Consider the following 12,141-nt stretch of genomic DNA (forward strand, 5'->3'; position numbering starts at 1 on the left):
CCTTTTTGTACATCTCCTTGTCAAAAAATTTTTGTTTAATTAATAAATAAATTACAAAAAAAAAAAGACAGAAAGAAAGGACACGCTTGAAGTTCTGGAGCCGGCCAGGTCGGCTGCCTTCAGCTCAACAGAAGGGAAGAACGAAAGACAGCCAGCCATCAGGACGAGTGGCCCCAAACCCCAAGTTGTGGTTGTCTTCACAGACAGCTGATCTCCAGCAAGCGGCAGTTGCATGAACCCCTTTCATGTGGGTGAAGAAAGACTTTATCAGACAGAAAGTCTTGTTTCTCTTGAAATCTTGGGGTGAGAAGAGAGGAAGTAGGGCAGTACATCTGGGCAAAATTAACCATGCACAATCACGTTTGTGCTCAGTTCTCCCTAATTATGGGGACCTGTATATCTGCCTGCAGCTGCCTGGCAAATGCTCCCATTTGGCTGCTGATGCTGGCCCCCCTCTGTGACACTCCCAGAGAGGAAGCCCAGACTCCCCGAAGCAAGGCCTTCGGTCCTGAGCCCCACCCTTGGGGACACATGGCTTAGCTTGGCTGACTTGAAGACTGCCAAGCTAAAGTGGGGGTGTGCAAACCTTGTGGGGCACAGGTCACAATTACTTCCCCTCAGCTGGCTGTGGCATGGTGAAGCAACACCCAATCACCACCCGAAACAGAGGCTGTCATGTTTGTTGCACACCAAGGACACAGACTTTGTATGAACTCTAAGTGTGCATAGGGACACGTGGGAGTCTGGTGAGCCAGACAAGTGTATTTCTCTCCTTGTAGATCATAGCTCCTAAGTTGTACTACTTGCAATTCATTCATTTGTTTGAGTTGAGTGTTTTTCTAGAATGTATCTGCTAAAAAATGGCAAAATGATAGGAATCTAAAAATGTGACAGTATTACAGAAAGGGTGAAGGAATGACAGGAAGCCGGGTGGGCACTGGTGGCTCACACCTATCATCCTAGCTACTCAGGAGGCTGACATCTGATGATCGCAGTTCAAAGCCAGCCTGGGCAAGAAAGTTCATGAGAGTCTGATCTCCAGTTCACTACCAAAGAGCTGCAAGTGGAGCTGTGGCTTAAGTGGTAGAGAGCTAACCTTAAGTACAAAAACTCAGGGTTGGTGCCCAGGCCCTGAGTTCAAGCCCCAGGACTGCAAAAAAAAAAAACATAGTTAATCACCAAATATCAGTTGTATATTATACACATATTACATACAATTTGTGTGTACACATTGCATGTAGATACATGTAGTTTTTCTTTGTTTGTATCAGTACTGAAGCTTGAGCTCAAAGCCTGTGCTCTGTCACTTAGCTTGTTGGCTCAAGGCTAGCACTGCTTGCAGCTTTTTAAAAATAGTTAATTGGAGATGAGAGGCTTGTGGGCTTTCTCAGATCTTGGCCCTCTCAGCAGCTGTGATGACAGATGCCACTGGCACCTGGAAGTGTGTGTACTTTTCAGAGGAAATTTTTGGTGGGGACTGGATTAGACAAGGCTTCTAAATATATGAATCCAATGAGATGTGATCAAAAACCTCTTTAATTTTTTTCTCAATATCATCTAAAAATAAAGGAGTTTCTGATTACTCTAAGACTATAAACTATCAATGCTACTAGGAAATGGATTCAAGGTTGTCGATGATGAAGCAAGAATGTTTGGGGACAGGAGCACCGCTCAGTCCCTCTCAGCCCCCTCCTCTCTTCCTGGCATTTTTGTCCGTGAATTGTTACATGGCAGCTCTTCGCTCTGCAATATCTGGCTAAGGGACGCATGGCACCAGGTCTCCTGGGAGCTGACCACAGCAGGGCTGCTTAGATTTCATGAATTGGATTTTCCCGAAGTTGGTCAGAAAGTTCTTGGCAGAGTCATGAGCGCTGGCTCCATGTCGTGTCTTGAGGGATAAGCATAGCTTTGCAGTCGACAAACAGAGATTCAGCACACACTGAGGGCCCCGTGCGTGGGCTTTTGTGGGAGGCATCGTAAACGAGGTAAACACACGCTCCTCTGCATCTGTGGAGAAATGCGCTTAAACACAGGACTTAGTCAGCAGCCGGCAGCTCCTGCCACTAACCCAAGCTATTCAGAAAGCTGATACCAATCCAGCCCAGGCAGAAAAGCCCAGGAGACGCCATATAAATGACATAGTAAAGTGCTGGTCTGGAGGTGTGACCCAAGTGATGGAGCTCCAGTGTTGGACTCAGGTAACTGCAACCGTAGTCAGGACACCGGGGATGCAGAGGCAAGTGGACCAATGCACACTTTATTTTAGGAGAGCCAGGGTTTATATAGGGTTAGAAATCAATTCACAACTTCAAGAGTAAAATTAATACAGAAAGATATCCATATCAATACAAAAGTTGCAGATGTCGCTACAGCAAGGGATGTCGCTACTACAAAGGTTGTCGCTACTACAAAGGGAGTCACTACTACAAAGGATATTGCTGCTACAAAGGGTGTTGCTACTACAACAAAAGATTAAACCAGTCAAGGCAGAACTCTATCACCTAGCTACTATTTCCTCAAGACTAATTATCTTAGACCATCGACTTCCCTATTTACTGTAAAAAGCTTTCGCTGGAGCAGCTGGGCAAACAAGTCTCCCCAGGAAGGCTCTATACAGGGAAGGAGAGTCTCATGACAAAGGTGGCTTCCTTTGGCCAACCAACACAGGAGACTCTTTAATGGAGATGTTTCCCCATAGGCCTATTAGTTTGCTAATAAGGCATCAGAACACCTGTGCAGAGGCTAAGTTCCCCACTGGTCAGAGAAATCATTCTCCCCCACACCAGCATGAGGGAAGAAGCCAAGTGGGAATGTGACGCGTGGAGTTCAAAGTTCAAGCACTGGAATGGGCACACACGCAGAAAAGGGCTTTTTAAAGAACATGAAACAGTTTACAAAAGAAAATTTCAAATATTCAACAGACACATTTAAATATATGTAATTCATTAGAAATTAAGAAATACATGCTAAGCCAGGAGCCAGTAGCTCATGCCTGTAATCAGGAGGCTGAGATCTGAGGATATAGGTTCAAAGCCAGCCTGGGCAGGAAAGTTCCTGTGAGACTCTCATCTCCAATGAAGCAGCCAAACGACAGAAGTGACGCTGTGGCTGAAAAGGGTACGGTGCTAGCCTTGAGCAAAAAAAAGCTCAGGGACAGCTCCCAGGCCCTGAGTTCAAGCCCCAGGACTAACAACAAAAGAAATATATGCTAGGCCAGGGAATGTGGCTTAGTGGCAGAGTGCTTGCCTAGCATGCATGAAGCCCTGGGTTTGATTCCTCAGCACCACATATATAGAAAAGGCCGGAAGTGGCACTATGGCTCAAGTGGCAGAGTGCTAGCCTTGAGCAAAAAGAAGCCAGGGGCAATGCTCAGGCCCTGAGTTCAAGCCCCAGGACTGGCAAAAAAAAAAAAAAAGAAATATATGCTAAAATGAGAAATAATTTTTTTTCAACAAAAGTTCTAAACTATGTAGGTGCTCAAGTGGTAGAGCACTAGCCTTAAGCAAAAATGTTCAGGGACAGCAACCAGGCCCTGAGTTCAAGCCCTGGGACCATCACACACACAAAAAGCCAATTTTACCCATCCCAGGTTTAAGAACATAAAGGAAATAGTGAAAAAGTGACTTGAAGTGACTAAAAAATTTCCTTAAAGATGTTAAACATAGATTGATCTTTTGTTTTTATTCTTATTATTTCATTTTTGCTGCAATGGGCTTCACTTTTATTGTTAGATAAAAAAGTAATAAAATAGTACTGATCTAAAAAAAGTGTAAATCACCTACTCTGGCCCTTGAGGGCAGATCACATGATTGCACACAAGTACGCTTTCCCAAGGTGGAGTGGAAGCTGCTTCCCAGTGCTTCCCAATGCTAGAAGGTATAGAACTCAGAAACCAGAGCCCAGTCCCAGGAGGACAGAACTCCCACCTGACCCTGACCAGGCTCCTCCGGTCCTTTCCTGATTTTCTTTTTGTTGTGGTTTGTCTTTGTGTTTTGTTTGTTTTTGCTTCAGAGTAGATGATGTCAGCTGGGCGCCATGGCTCATACCTGTAATCCTAGCAACTCAGGAGGCTGTGATTTGAGGATCACATTTTGAAGCCAGCCTGGGCAGGAAAGTCCATGGGACTCATGTCCAATTTACTGGAGCCGTGGTTCAAATGGTAGAGCCTTACCTTTGTCCAAATAAAAGCTCGAGTTCAAGCCCCAGGACCAACATCCACACACAAAAAAGAGAAGGCCATGTAATCACTTCTTTAGAGTGGATAAGGTTTACTGGAATATTCTTAATTTCCAGATACCCTGCTGAATATACATGCTTCACTGGTGAAGAGAACATTCTGGTTTGAAATTGTTAGCTAGAAATTAGCAGAGCCCTGATTCAAATCTAGGCCTGGTTACAAAGCCCATGTGATTTCCATGGGTCCTGATTGTCTGCTTCTGTGTGTTCAGGAGATACAGATGTCCGGTGTACTGTGAAGAGGTTTGGATTTGAACCGCGCATGTAATCGGGACTTACCTTGAGGCCCACAGTGGGTGCTTGTTCTCTGCCCCCAGCTTTATAACTCGCCAGGCCTCTGTGCATCTGTGCCTGCCAGCCTGCTGTCCCCATTCATTCATTCATCCTGTCTCATGTTTGTTTAAAACTGTCTTTTGGAGTGTAAGACCGCAGTCCATGCAAGCACCCTGGCTGACTCCAACGGCAGTGCTTCTACTTCCTCCTTCTGACATGACTACTACCAGGCCCTTTGGCTAGGGATTGGGAATAAGAGTGCCATATTGTTCCTAAGACACCGAAAGACGTTATCAACGAGAGGTACCTAGATCAGCATCTGCAATATGGAATAAATACATCACCCTTGTTTTTAAATATTTATTTATTTATTTATTTTTGATGCCCATTTGGGGCTTGAAATCAGGGCCTGGGTGCTGTTCCTGAGCTTCCCTCAACCCCGCCCAATGTTAGCACTCTACCACTTGAGCCACAGCTCTCCTTCGGGCTTATTGGGTGGTTAATTGGAGATCAGAGTCTCATCTTTACTTCCCGGGCTGGCTTTGAACCCCAATCCTCAGCTCTCAGCCTCCTGAGTAGCTAGGATGACAGGCGTGAACCACCAGCACCCAGCCTCTCTCTTATTGTTATTAATACCTTGTCACAGGGATGGACTTGATGGTGAAATTGGCACAAATGTAGTAGGAGGCACTCTGGAGAGAGTCTCTCAGGGAAGAGAATTCTGACCTTAAGTGAGCCAAGTATAGGTGGGACAGGTAGAGATAAAGGCCTGGAGGGAGCCGGGTGGCCCAAGACAGTGAAGACAGAAGGCTGGGTGTGGGGGTGGGGTTGGGGGGGAGGGGGAGTGGAGACAGGAGGTCAGCTAGCTCTTGTTCTGTGGCAACCTTTTTTAAATTTTGTATTTTTATGCCAGTCCTGGGTCTTGAACTCAGGGCCTGGTCACTGTCACTGGGCTTTATTTTTACTCAAGGCTGGTGCTCTTGAACCACAGCTTCACTTCTGGCTTTTAGTTTTGTTCTCGTTTTTTCTAGTCCTGGGCTTTGGACTCAGGGCCTGAGCACTGTCCCTGGTTTCTTTTTGCTCAAGGCTAGCACTCTACCACTTGAGCTACAGCGCCACTTCTGGCCATTTTCTATATATGTGGGGCTGAGGAATTGAACCCAGGGCTTCATGTATACGAGGCGAGCACTCTACCGCTAGGCCATATTCCCAGCCCCCACTTCTGGCTTTTTGGAGATTAATTGGAGAGAAGAGTCTCATGGACTTGCCTACCTGGGCTGGCTTTGAGCTGTGATCCCTAGATCTCAGCCTCCAGCCTTCTAAGTAGCGAGGATTACAGGTGTGAGCTACTGTTGCCTGGCTTGATGGGCAATTTTTATGGTTCTGACAAAGAATAATTTTGTCTTTCTAAAGACAGAACTTCAGTGATTCAACTCACACAGATTCTGAGTTTTACAACTATGTCTTGATAATTCACAAGGACCCCTTTTTCTGTGTTTCCCTTTAAAGCATCAGGCAGCGCAATATTTTGTGATTTATTATATATTAAGGCCTCATTCATCCATACAAATACGTCCTGTGTTCTTAATTTTGATCTTCAGTCAGGTTTTCTATTGTTGTCTCTGTGTGAAAAATGTGTCTTTGGGCTTAACAATTCTCATGCTATTTTGAGATTCACTTTGAAAGTGAGCCTTGAACTGGTTGACATTTTCCATAAGTGATTCAAGCCCCGTTACCCTATTTATCTTCAGAAACACCTTTGTAGATTTCTCATAATACCTGTTGTATTTCTCTCTGGGTTCACTTTGCTTTCTGGATTTTTTGTTTGTTTGTTTTGTTTGGTGTTTGAGGCATTTTTGGTAATTGAGCTTGTCTGACTCAATCTTCTTTTCACTACTGAGGCAAACCAGTGATTCATCCTAACTGTGTGGGCCATTCAGCTCTCTAGCAACTCTTTTGCTGTTACTGCTTGTAGAAATGAGAAGAATGTGATACAGGTTAATCTCCTTGGTCAGACTTGGACACCGGTGAATCTGAATCTAACCAGTTAGGCACATTCAATTTGAGAGACCATTTGCAAATCAGCTAGCTTGAGTTCTTCAAAAACATCAGTGTAGAGGAAAACAAAAGAGAGGGAAAATATTCTAGATTCACCTTCACAAGGTGGATATGAATGTCAGCTGACAGCCTATTGAAAAAGCAAAATCTCACACCTTACCCCAGACCTGCAGAATCAGAATCTGCACTTCATAGGCACCTCAGAGATCTGTGCACACAGTGCTGATAGCTATCAGTGAACGCCTGTTGGGCTTGTTAGCCCCTCCCGGCTCGGACTCTTCTTTCTTTCCACCCTCCCTTTCACGCCCTCTCCCCTAGTCATCCGACCAGCAGATAAGCTAGAGGGGAACGGGGGAGTTAGCGCCGACCTGTCGCGCACGTGGTCTGCCGCAGATGTGTGCCCGCCTCCTTATCACTAGAAGTCTGAGGTACACATGCAACGGGGCTAGCTTCTTAGAGCGAACTAACTTTATTGAGACAAGGACAAGGGGAGATGATTCCAAGGGGAGGGATTTGGCCAGGATGTCGATAGGCTGAAAGGTATCACCTGACCCCCAAGGGCTAACGTCACTCGAGCGTGCGGAGCCAGGGCGGGGTTGGTAGGCGCCGGGCTGGCTAGCGTGGGTTGGGGGCTGTTTGCCCAACCTGTTTCTCTGGATTCCGATCCAGAGAGGGTAGCAGGGCCGCATTCCCCAGGGCTGGGGGAGGGGCATCAAGCCCCTTCCATCAAGGGGAAAGATGGATCCCAACAAACGCCTAAGTCCTACTCAGTCCACCCTCATTGTCCAGTAGCATCCCCTCACCAATTCTGAGTATAGTCAAGTATCACAGGTTGCATTTAGTTGTCGAATGCCTTTCGTCACTTTAATCTAGATCTATGGCTCTAAATGCCTCATGTTATCAGAAGCTGAAGAGATAAGTGGTTTGTTTTCAAAAACACAAATTGCCGGGCTGGGGATATAGCCTAGTGGCAAGAGTGACTGCCTCAGATACACGAGGCCCTAGGTTCGATTCCCCAGCACCACATATACAGAAAACGGCCAGAAGCGGCGCTGTGGCTCAAGTGGCAGAGTGCTAGCCTTGAGCGGGAAGAAGCCAGGGACAGTGCTCAGGCCCTGAGTCCAAGGCCCAGGACTGGCAAAAAAAAAAAAAAAAAAAAAAAACAAAAAAAAACACAAATTGCCAACTCTTTCTACTCCCTTATTACTTCCTGTCGGTGATGTGAATCATACTAACCCAGGAACTCTACTTTATATAACAAGGTACTAAAGAATAGTATTATCTCAGTATTACATTTCTAAGTGTGCCAGGCACTGGTGGCTCATACCTATAATCCTAGCTACTCAGGAGACTGAGATTGAGGATTGTGGTTTGAAGCCACGCTCTAGCAGGAAGATCTGAGAGATTCTTGTCTCCAGCTTACTACTCAGAAAAAGCCAGATGTGGTACTGTGGTTCAAATGGTGGAGTGCTATCCTTGAACAAAAGAAGCTCAAGGACAGAGCCCAGGTCCAGCATTCAAGCCCCAGGACCTACAAAAAAAACCCAAAAAAACAAAAAACCACATAACAACAAAAAAGCAATCTAAGTGTAACAAACATGGCTTTATATAGGATATTCTTGCAGAAATAATTTAGAGGTAAAAAGTGTATGGGGCCCATCTGAGAATCAAGGTTTGAAGATAGCACAGGGAAGAAAAGCCAGTAAGACTCTTATTTCCAAGTAACCATCAAAAAGTTGGAAGTGGAGCTTTGGTTCAAATGCTAGGGGACTAACCTTGAGCAAAAAAGCTTAAAGACAGTACCCAGCCCCTGAGTGAAAGTCGCAGTACAGCTGCACACATATACGCACATGCGTGCTCACACACACACACACACACACACACACACACACACACACAGGGAATGTTGTGATGCGACTCAATGTCAAGCAAGCCAACCATAAGTAAATAGCTGTATAGATGTATCCTGGATGGATAGCTAGATGGACAGATGGGCAGGTGGATGGCTGACAGCTGGATTGATAATGTAAAGATGATGGCTGGATGGATTGGTAGAATAGACATGCCAAAAATGTTAACAATCAGCAGACACAGGTGAGCAGTGACACTAAGGAATAGGTAAATAGTTGAGAGAATATTTAAACTATAGGAGAGGAAATTATTTTCTTCTATTCTTTTGGTCTCAGTGCCTGCTACCCTACAAATAAGACTAGCATAAAGTTAGTAGGCCAAAAGGCCATACAAGTTTTATTTTGTGTTAATTTTTACTTGAGGTGACCCTAGAAAAGAAGCAAAGACTCAAAGAAGCAAACACGTCTAGGGACTTCCTTGCCATTTTTAACCAAGATCAATAAATTGTGGGGATGTGAAAAGAAAAGGAAAAAAAGGACTTTTAGGTTGGCAGCTTTGGGAAAGTAAATATTTTAAGAAAACTAATTGGAGATAAATACTACCTAGCAAAGTTTGTTTGTGGGGGTCTAACCACGTATTGGCCTTCTGTTTTCTCAAGGTCACCAAATTTCCTTGGGAGAGGGGATTTGTGGCGATCTTACTTCTCAGGAGTTTCTGTGCGTGGCCAGGGTGGTAAGGCTCTGCGGAAGGCTGGAGGCATGGCTCAGTTGGTAGAATGCTAGCCAGTGAATGAAAGCATCAAGCACTGAGTGCAAATGTCAGTCTGGGACCAGAAAAAAAAAAAAAAAGAAGAAAAACAAAGGTCTGTATATGCGGCAGGGCTGTTGTTCTTTCTGTATCAGTTGAAACTCAAGTGTCTTGCTCAAAATAAGCCTTAAGTCACAAAGGAATATTTCAGGATGGCATATTCTGGTCCCCTTCAAAACAAGCGAATACTAAGTAAAGTGTCTACCTACAGATTGTAGCATTTTCTGTCCATATTAACAGCATGTTGTGGGGAATATAGAAAGATCAGTCTTTTGGCACATCTGCTTTGTGTCTCTAAGGCTGGTGAAGGAGCAGATGAACAGCCCTTATCACTGGTCTCCTGGATAGCGATTTGTGCCATAATAATCAACAGGTGTGCTGACCATTGTGCACCTGTTTCATTTCTAGTGATCTAGGCTTCTTACAAGAGTAAGGGTGACGCTATCTCAGACATCTCTGGTGTGACATCTGCCCCTCTCTCTCTCTATCCCTGGTGATGGTCCTAGAGCTTGAACTCGGGCCTAGGTGCTGCCCCTGAGCTTTTGTGCACAAAGCTACTGCTCTGCCACTTGAGCCACAGCTCCACCGTGATTTTCTGGTGTGGTTATTTGGAGTTAAGAGTCTCACAAACTTTACTGCCTGTTCTGCCTGTGGGCCACAGTTCTCAGCCTCCTGAGTGACTGGGATTCAAAGTGCGAGCCACTGGCATCTGCCCATACTGGTTTTTATTTGTCACTACGGCATAAATTTTGAGTGTTCTTGGGAAAATGCAAACTGAGATTACATTCCCTGTTGCTTACATTTTAAGTCAGCAGTGAATCCTGGTTTTCCTATTCTAGCCACTAGAAATAAACCCTCTACACATTGAGATTTCATTCACGGGCTCACATATTTCAAGAGTCAATAGCTTGATGTTACTTTTCTTTAAAGGCACATCTATAAATAAACACACGCACTGTCACACAGAAGCATCGTGCTAGGATGTCTTCTGATTTGCATCCATGTTCTCAACAGCCATGGCTGCACTTGCTTCTGGCTCACCTTCGTCTTCTGAGCCCTGGCTTCTCTGTGCCAGGGGAAGCTGGCAGGCTTCGGGCAGGCAGTGGTGTCCGTGGCCGCATCCTCTAGCTGGAGGGCGGGGCCTGGGTGTGGCTGTGTCCTCAGGAAACACTCGGCAATGTCTGGAATCCTGTTGAATTGTCACACTCAGGGGAAGGAACGTCGGGCACCTAGGTAGTCAAGGCTGATAACACTGTTAATGCGTTCTATAAGGCCAGCACAACCTCCTCCAAACAAGTAATGACCTGCTGCAAACATCAGTCATGTCAAATTTGATATACTCTCTTCTAGTAATTTCTCCGAGTCCGTTAACCTGAAGTTTAAATGTCTCTTTCCCTAGGACTACTGTCTAATATATTAGATATGCTTAGCATGTGTCTGCTACATAATATGGATTGGGTAAATGTTGGAGGCAGTTGAATGATGCTGTTCTGGCCTCTTTTTTTTTTTTTAATGGCAAGTTAGATGTACTTATTTGTTTGTGTATTTATTTGATGCCATTCCTGGGGCTTGAACTCAGGGTCTAGGTGCTCTCCCTGAGCTTTTGTGCTCAAGGCTAACACCCTGCCACTTGAGCCACAGTGCCATGTCTGACTTTTTGGTGGTTAATTGGAGGTAAGAGTCTCACAGACTTTCATATCCAGGGCTGGCTTCAAACTGTGATCCTCAGATCTCAGCTTCCTGAGTAGTGAGGATTGCAGGCGTGAGCCACCAGTGCCTGGCAGGTTTATTATTTCTTAATATCACAGTAAAGCTTCTTTTACTAACCCCTTAGTGAAAATTTGATCTCTGCAAGGAAAACATATTTTGCACTCTTAAGTTTTTCCTTAGTTGACATTACAGATAACTTGCGAAACCCTGCTGTAGTCCAGTTTTCACTCACAACTCCTACCCTCCAACCCCACACGCCCCCCAACTCCACAGAGCCCATACGCTCATGGGAAATGAGGGCAAGGGCAGCCTTTTGGATCCCAACTTCTTCTGCCTGTTGCTCCTGCGCTAAGCTGGAAGCTTCTACTTTCTTACCATTTCTTGGGTGTTTCTCCTTTCCTGTAGATCTTCCCTGCACCGGGTCTGGGACCCTTACCCACTGTCTGTGTTATAGAGCGTGACCACCTTAACCCACGAGTGTCCCTTCACTCCCACACCTGCTCTGCTCTCCACGGACCCCGAATAAAGCCTCTGTGGCTTCCCCTAGCGTTGGAGATGAACGTCAGATTCCTTCATCTGTGAGGCCCTTTCCCACTGGGCCCTGGTTCACACCTGCGTGCGTTTCCACACCTCTGTGCCCTTCCACATTTCATACTCTCAACTTCATTTCCCCATGCTCTGGCCCTGGCCTAGACCAACTCTTACTGCTCCTTTAGCGTCTGCTTGTCCAAGAAGACTTCTTTTCTCCCCAGGCTCCAATTGCTGCTCTTATTTATCAAGGGAAACTTGCATTCACTGAGGTCCACAGTTACTTGTGGTTGTACGGGGTGTGAACGCTGTCCCTCACGCTTGTTTCCACCAGTGCTCTATGGCTGAGCCATGCCTCCAGCCCTTTTGACGCTGGTTATCTTTGAGCTAGGGTCCTGCTTCCTGCCCAGTGTATGCCTGGGTGGCAGTCCTCCTATATTCACACCACCACTAGCTGGGATGGCAGACATACGTCACTGTACTCAGCTCTTGGAAGAGGAGAAGTCTTGAGCCTAGGCTGGCCTTGAACTGTGATCCTTAGAGCAGCAGTAGCTAGAGTTATAGCTGTAATCCACTAGTGCTTGGTAGTTTCCTAAATTTAATAGACCTTAAAAAAATACACTTTCCTTTCCCTATGAATTGTCTTAATTTTTTTCTCAACACTGAAGTTTGAACTCT

Source organism: Perognathus longimembris, chromosome 24, assembly GCF_023159225.1.
Source record: "Perognathus longimembris pacificus isolate PPM17 chromosome 24, ASM2315922v1, whole genome shotgun sequence".
Lineage (NCBI taxonomy): Eukaryota > Metazoa > Chordata > Mammalia > Rodentia > Heteromyidae > Perognathus > Perognathus longimembris.